This window comes from Octopus sinensis, unplaced genomic scaffold (genome assembly GCF_006345805.1).
Source record: "Octopus sinensis unplaced genomic scaffold, ASM634580v1 Contig10011, whole genome shotgun sequence".
In the NCBI taxonomy this organism is placed as follows: Eukaryota; Metazoa; Mollusca; class Cephalopoda; order Octopoda; family Octopodidae; genus Octopus; species Octopus sinensis.
In genome coordinates this window covers 115,001-122,500 of record NW_021831987.1, presented here as the reverse complement: position 1 = coordinate 122,500, position 7,500 = coordinate 115,001, and the positions used below count along the sequence as shown (strand labels likewise).

At 34.9% G+C, this 7,500-nt stretch overlaps 1 protein-coding gene across 1 annotated transcript in view; it reads left to right on the top strand.

The window, feature by feature from the left end:
- The window catches only part of LOC115228208 (transcription cofactor vestigial-like protein 2), a 56,380-nt gene that overhangs the window by 663 nt on the left and 48,217 nt on the right, over positions 1 to 7,500 (top strand). The window lies entirely within an intron of this gene.

The window sequence follows — 7,500 nt, the reverse complement described above, 5'->3', positions numbered from 1 at the left end:
TATATATATATATATATATATATATATATATACATAGGTATGCATATATGTACGTATGTACGTATTTACGTACAAAAGTACGTATGTATGGATGTATGTGTGTATATATGTATGTATGCATAAGTTCACGAAACTCCCGGCTTTTGAGTTGCTAATATAGCTTCTCAGTTACATGATGCTGGCATTGTTTATACTTAAATAGAAATCCACAACCAAAGTCAGAGCTATAATGAATGTCTGTTCAATAAAACATTGATTATTTGGGAATATAAAAAAAAATTGAATTATTTTGAAGTTCTAGCGATCCAATGTTTACAAGATGGGACTTATTCTGAATGTCGGTTAAAGTATATGGGCTTAAAAATAAAACTTCATATGATTTAGACGCGAAAAATAAATAATGTTTATTTGTTTGTGTAGGTTTTGCAGAAGATGAAAAATAAAAGTCACCATTTAATATTAAGACACTTTAAAGACCAAATTTCGGTTTTCTGGTCTTTAGGTTTCTAAATATGCGTCTGTGTGTGCTGATAAAATCTCATTTTCGTATTTTAAAAACTTAGTGTTTATTTTATTTTATTTGAAAAACTTTTATTTTAAAAACTTTTATTTTAAAAACGAGTATATTAGGCTGATCGTGACGCAATAAAGTACTTCTTGTTTTTTTCTTTTGCTGTAGAATTCACTTTTAAGGCTAAAAGCACGTTCTTGTATAAATAATTCGAATTATTTTTTATACATGTGTTTCAGAGGGAATTGCTCTGATTCTAGTTTGGAGATATCTATTGTTATAAGTTATTAATTCGAACCGTGAATTATACCACCAATCTATTTGTTTCTATGTTTGTGCAACCGCGGCTGATTTTGATTGCTTGTAATGGTTCAATGTCATGTTAAAAAAGAATTGTTTTTTTTTTAAATGTAGATTGCCCCAAGAAAATATTTTTTAGTAAGTTCTTATTGGGGTGACTGGAAAAGTTATGAACCTATTGATGCTCTTCATTTTCTTTTTCATGGGGTACGTATTGTGAATTATCTCGGTTAAAATGTATCAACATCTTTAAAAGCTTCAACTGTAAAAGAAAAACGTAAATTTTCGAAATATTTATGAGAGTTTTTACAGACTCCATCAGTTATTTCGGTGTTTAAGCTATTATCAACAAACCGTCTTCTCCACAAAAGCGGCAAGCGATACAAGTAGAGTTGTCAAAACAACAGGTCCTTAGTACCGGTCGCTGGTTTGTAGTGCACCGATTGCAGTGATCGTAGAGCAGTAAATTTTTGTTTTAATATCAAATTGTAAGAAGTGAGTTTCCTTCTGTCAAAGATAATGCTAAGGCGCTTTATTTACACGTGTTGTAGAAGGATCTGTGATCTGATGAACTCCAAAACAGGGGTTCACGAGTGAACCAAGGTGTAGTCATGTACAACGTGACCGCTCGACCTGCAGCAAGTAGCAGTCAAATCTCAGCTTCGAATAAAAAACCTATTCCCTTTCACTTGATTAAAGTTCAGTTTCAGAAAGGGCAAGATCTGATATGATTGAAGTAGTGACACTTAAATCGGTTTGGAAGGGTTAATAAGTTCTGTGGAAGGGAGGTGGGTAAAAACGGTTGATGAGCTTTAAAAGAAAAGTTTGTTTTTTATGTTACAGAATGTTTCGGCCCCTATTTTCATCATCTAATTCTGTGACAATATTTTAAGCGGCATTATTTATATTGTTTAAAATAGCACAACATATTTTTTAAAGATAAAGATTTGTTATATAATAGAGAAAAATCGGTGGGAGGTTTGAAAGCGCCATATTAGTTTTTTTTTCTATTTTATTTCAATGGAAAAATATATTGCTTCTTGCTATTAGCTTTTTTAAAAGTGTGTTACGATGGAAGGAGATGGGCTGGAAGAGTCATTAGAACGTCGGACTAAAAATGCTTAGCGTTTTTTTCTTGTCCTTTAAATTCTCAGCTAAAATTCCGCCCAGCTCAACTTTTTCTTTCATCTTTTCAGGGTCAATAAAATAAAGTATGAATCTAGTACAGGGATCGATGTACAGTAATCCCTCGACTATCGTGGGTGTTACGTTCCAACCCCCAACCCCAACGATAGGTGAAAATCCACGACGTACAAGCAGTACTGTACTGTATATTTTAAAAAATTATTTTCATAATTTGTATATATTTATTTTATTATAAATTCAAAACAACACCACAGAGGAATCGACGAAAGCTTAGATAATAAACCGCGATAGGTGAACCGCAATGGGCGAACCGTGATATGGCCAAAGATTACTGTAATCATCTATTCCTTCCCCCTAAATTTAGAATTTTTGTGCCAAAATTTGAAGCAATCAAACTGTTATGGTGTTACTAAAATTGACTATCATTTCTTCTGAATTTCATGTATTTATTTAATCGCTAGGAATAGGTCATCCGCGAACAGTTTTTGAAAATTATTATTTACTAGCAAACGCACCTGTCCTTTGGACGGTTTAAGTTGCTTTCGTGGTATTTTTTTCACCAAATAATTGAACTACCGAGAAGCACAAGGTAATGGCGAGAAGCATGACAATCTGTTTCCGATTAATCTAGGAACGGAAAATCAAACTGAAAGTTGGTTATTGTGGAGGTCGTTGCACTTTGATTATCATAGAACATGTAAGTTTGCAAGCGATATAAAGCAGAGCTACTGAAATGTTTTGGGAGTAGATTACAGATAATGACTACAAAATATAGTTGTTTTACATGAAAATGAAATTTCTTGTCAGAAACAGACACATAAATGGTGTAAGGAAGTTGAAGGAAGATGTTGAAACTTTCCCTCTGCGAGTTTATTTTTTCCAACAGCAAAGGGAGCTATTTTTTCGGAAAAAAAAGCTAACAAAATCCCCTTTATTCTATCTTCCCACATAGTGTGCACATAAACTAACAGCGAATGCTGCATAAAGTTAAATTGGTATGGAGCTTCCTGAAAGATACGTATAGCTTTCGCTAGTGGAAGCAAAACTCTTATTTAAAGGTTGATTCTTTGGGACGAATCATATGTGAGTGTTTAAAAAAGGCTAGAATGACAATGCTAAAATCTATTTGAAACAATGGACAGCAGTCGAAATATCATAATGCCTGGGTAAAGAAGCATCCTTAAAGTGAAACAACGGTATCAAAGTTTAAAAAAAAAAGTATCAACAATCAGAAGAGAGGGAAGGGAAAATCACCTTTCAAGTAACTCAGAATAGGTAAAGGTAAGCTTGCCAAAGTTTAATGCAGTTTCAATATGTAGATTAAGATAGTTTGGTATTGGATATTCATCACGCATAGTTTTCGTAGTCAACTGAATCACCATCGTAAGTGGACAGCGGAAATAAATAGGCCAAATCCTTTCACTTTTATAAAAAGATTAAAAAGAAAATGAGGGCAAAAAGCACCCATTTTTTCACAATGACAAATCGTTTCCTAGTAGCCGGAATTTCGCGACAAAATGTATGTTTATTAAGCACAACAGCCTGCACTGCATGCTGCTGGGCATTAAAAGCCAATCGCACAAACCTAGAGGCGCTCTCAGCCCCCTTGAATCGATAAAAATCACTCTTTTTGCCATAGCAACCACATCTTTATAGCTTGCGAATTTTAACCATCGCATGTCTCATCCTAACCACGCATTTAATATCCCTGCCAATTTTCAGCTCGATCCTAGCATACAATTTCCGCCATTAACCGTCAAAGCAAAATGTGCATACAATTTTCGTCCAAGGACTCTTTTATAGATATAGATATGATAATAAAGAAATAAAAGCTAATATAATGTAATTATAAAAGTCAAATGCAATTGGGTGTTGAAGAAGTTGAAAGCTGATGAAGAAAAGTGGCCTTAATTTATTAACGTCGGTAGTCACAAATATAAACTTGTACTGTAATAGAATACGAAGAACTGAGGCAGCGAGCTGGCAGAAACATTAACATTCCGGGCGAAATGCTTAGTTGTCTTTATGTTCTGAGTTCAAATTCCGCCGAGAGCATCTTTGTTTTTTATTTTGCTTTTCATCCTTTCGGGGTCGATAAATTAAGTACCAGTTGCGTACTGATTTCGATGTAATCAACTGCCCCCCCGCAAACTTTCGGGCCACACATGCTCACATATAAAGACACGCACAGAGGTACATACACTTACATATATACAGAGAAATACATACAATCACACACACACAGGGAAATTAAAATGTTGTAAGCTCTTTCGAATTAAGAGGCCCTAGCGAGCGTGATTCTTAATTTTTTTTTTTCATCGATGTGGCCAGAACATTGTTCCGATACGTAAGTCAGATCCTGTCATAAGCGTTTGAAAGAGCTTAAGTGTCTTGGTAATTGAAAAGTGGAAGCTGGAATAAGTAGTTGTCAAGAACACAAGAAAAAAACGAACGTCTGGGTACCGTGGGAGTTGAAGGTTAATCAAGACAACGCCTTAGTCTCGAATACTTAAGGGCTTGCATTTCAACAGCAGGAGGTTCGAAGAGTCGAGAAGAAGAAGAACAGAGATAGAAATCAAACATATGTAGTGTACACACACACACACACATACATATATTTGTGTATACAAAGACACACATGTATATATATATATATATATATATATATATATATATATATATATATATACACACATATACATATATAAAATTTACGTATGCATACATACACTTAGGAATATCCATTCCTACACGTACACACAATATCACTATCTATCTATCTATCTATCTATCTATCTATCTATCTATCTATCTATCTATCTATCTATCTATCTATCTATCTATCTATCTATCTATCTACTTATCTATCTCTTTCTCTCTCTATCTATATACATACATACATTTGTATATTTATATATGTATATATATAAAATTCATGCATATATATGTGTGTGTATGTGTGTGTGGTGTGTGTGTGAGCGTATTTATGTATATACATGCTTAGTAAATTATGTCTTTTTAGATTGCATATATATGAGCATTTATACACATCTACACATGAACATATTTTTACACGAGTGCATACATATATATATATATATGCACACGTATTAGTGTATATTAGTATATATTAGTATATATATATATATACTAATATATTGCCTAAGTGCATGTATACACACACATACATATATATAAACATATATATAAATATTGTATTTATATATATGTATATATGTATATGCATATATATATATACATACATATATACATACATACATACATATATATGTATGTATACGTATTAATACATGGTTTTAAGCAAATATACGTGACTAGGTGACATCTTTATGTTCCTTGTGCGTACGTGCATGCATGTCTGCGTATGTATGCGTCTGCATGTATGTGTACACGAGTATATGTGTGCGTTTGCAATGAGCAGGTGGTGATATGTAAGAGAGGCCATTTGTCATAGAAATCATTGACGTTGATTCACACTAACAAACATAAAATGACACATACATACATATATATATATATATATATATATATAGAGAGAGAGAGAGAGAGAGAACTGCACGCACATACATAGTGACACACACACACATATATATATACACACGCACACAGATAGGTTCATATAAATAGGCACAATCAGAAACCCACCCACACTCACACGCGGTGGTAAAGTATCTAACAAAAACACGAAGTACTTGAGAAGTTACGACACCATCAGAATAAGATGGCGGCATATAAGTGGATGTTATGTGACGAGGTTAGAATAATGTCGCGTGTGAATATAATTGCGCCGTCACATGTGAATGCAATAAACCCACATGTGAATAGGGAAACATCACATGTGAATACAGACACATGTGAAATTGGATTTAGCTATTAGAGCTACGTTCAACACTTCTCTGTTTGTCTGTCTGTCTGTCTTCTCTCTCTCTCTGTCTCTCTCCTTCCTTCTCTCTCCTTGCTTTCCTATCCTCCCTCTCATTTTATCACAATCACATGGCCACGCATACATACACATATACATGCATGCATACATACATACATACATACATACATACATACATACATACATACATACATACATACACACACACATACATACATACATACATACATACATACATGACGCGGATTTTCCCAATCCAATTTAGCGGCACAGTGAAGATCTGTAAGACATTTCAAAGATTCTCCATCTGAAATTCTTTAGGTGAATAGATGCACCCCAACTCAACCACTTATTTACAAATACCGGGAACCCTCTTAACTGAAGAAGTCTTGTCGTTTTGTTCACGCAAGACTTGAAAAAGAACTTGATAAAATGCAAAGAAAAATCACACATATATAGGCGCAGGCGTGGCTGTGTGGTAAGAAGCTTGCTTCCCAACTACATAGTTCCGGGTTCAATCCCACTGCGTGGCACCTTAAGCAAGTGTCTTCTACTGTAGATTCGGGCCGAACGAAACCTTGTGAGAGGATTTTGGTAGAGAGAAACTGAAAGAACCCCGTCGTCGTATATATATATATACATACATATATATATATATATATATATATATATGTGTGTGTGTGTGTTGTGTGTGTGTGTGTGTGTGTGTGTGTGTGTGTGTGTATCTGTGTTTGTCCCCATCATCACTTCTCAACCGATGTTGGTGTGTTTACATCCCCGTAACTTAGCGGTTTGCCAAAAAAAAACGATAGAATAAGTACTAGGCTTACAAAGAATAAGTGCTGGGGTCGATTTGTTTGACTAAAGGTGGTGCTCCAGCATGGCCGCATTCAAATAACTGAAGCAAGTAAAAATAAGAACACATGATGATTGCTCCAGCTTTGAACATGATTTCCATCTCTTTCTCCATGTTTCTCAATGGAACTTCTGACTTGCCGTTCATGACCTTTTAGTTGATTATCCAAACCCGCTGCAGTGCTGCATAACCCTGCGCTTCCAGCTGATTAGGTCTGCACAGGACACCACTCATCCATCGCCATAGGACTTACATTAGACAGAATGACAAATGAGGTCACCATAAAAAGACATCTGCACGTCATTGCGTTATAGCGATGGACGCATGTACAACACCGAATCGACAAAATCTGCGAAGCTTTGTGATTAATAACTCGTGACAAACCGAAGCAGTGTGACGTGTACTAGCATGAAACCGCAAGTTTTACATCAGACTCACTCTTGCTGGTTTTAATTCGATGTCCGTCGAAGGACATGATCTTATTCGCCCTTTAACGGATCTTTGTGACACGTGACCCAGTACAACTTGTTGCATTCAATTCTTCTCTTTGAAAATGTCAACATTTATTTATTTTCTGTTGCACTTGTAAAAATATGAAGTCAATAGCCTACGTATTGAAAATACATGCAAACCCTCTCGTATCACTCATTGCCTAATATATTATATATATATATATATATATATATATGTGTGGTGTGTGTGTGTGTGTGTGTGTGTGTGTGTGTGTGTATTAATAAAAACGTGTGTATGAACTTTTACGGTACGCGCGTGTGTGTAGGGGTT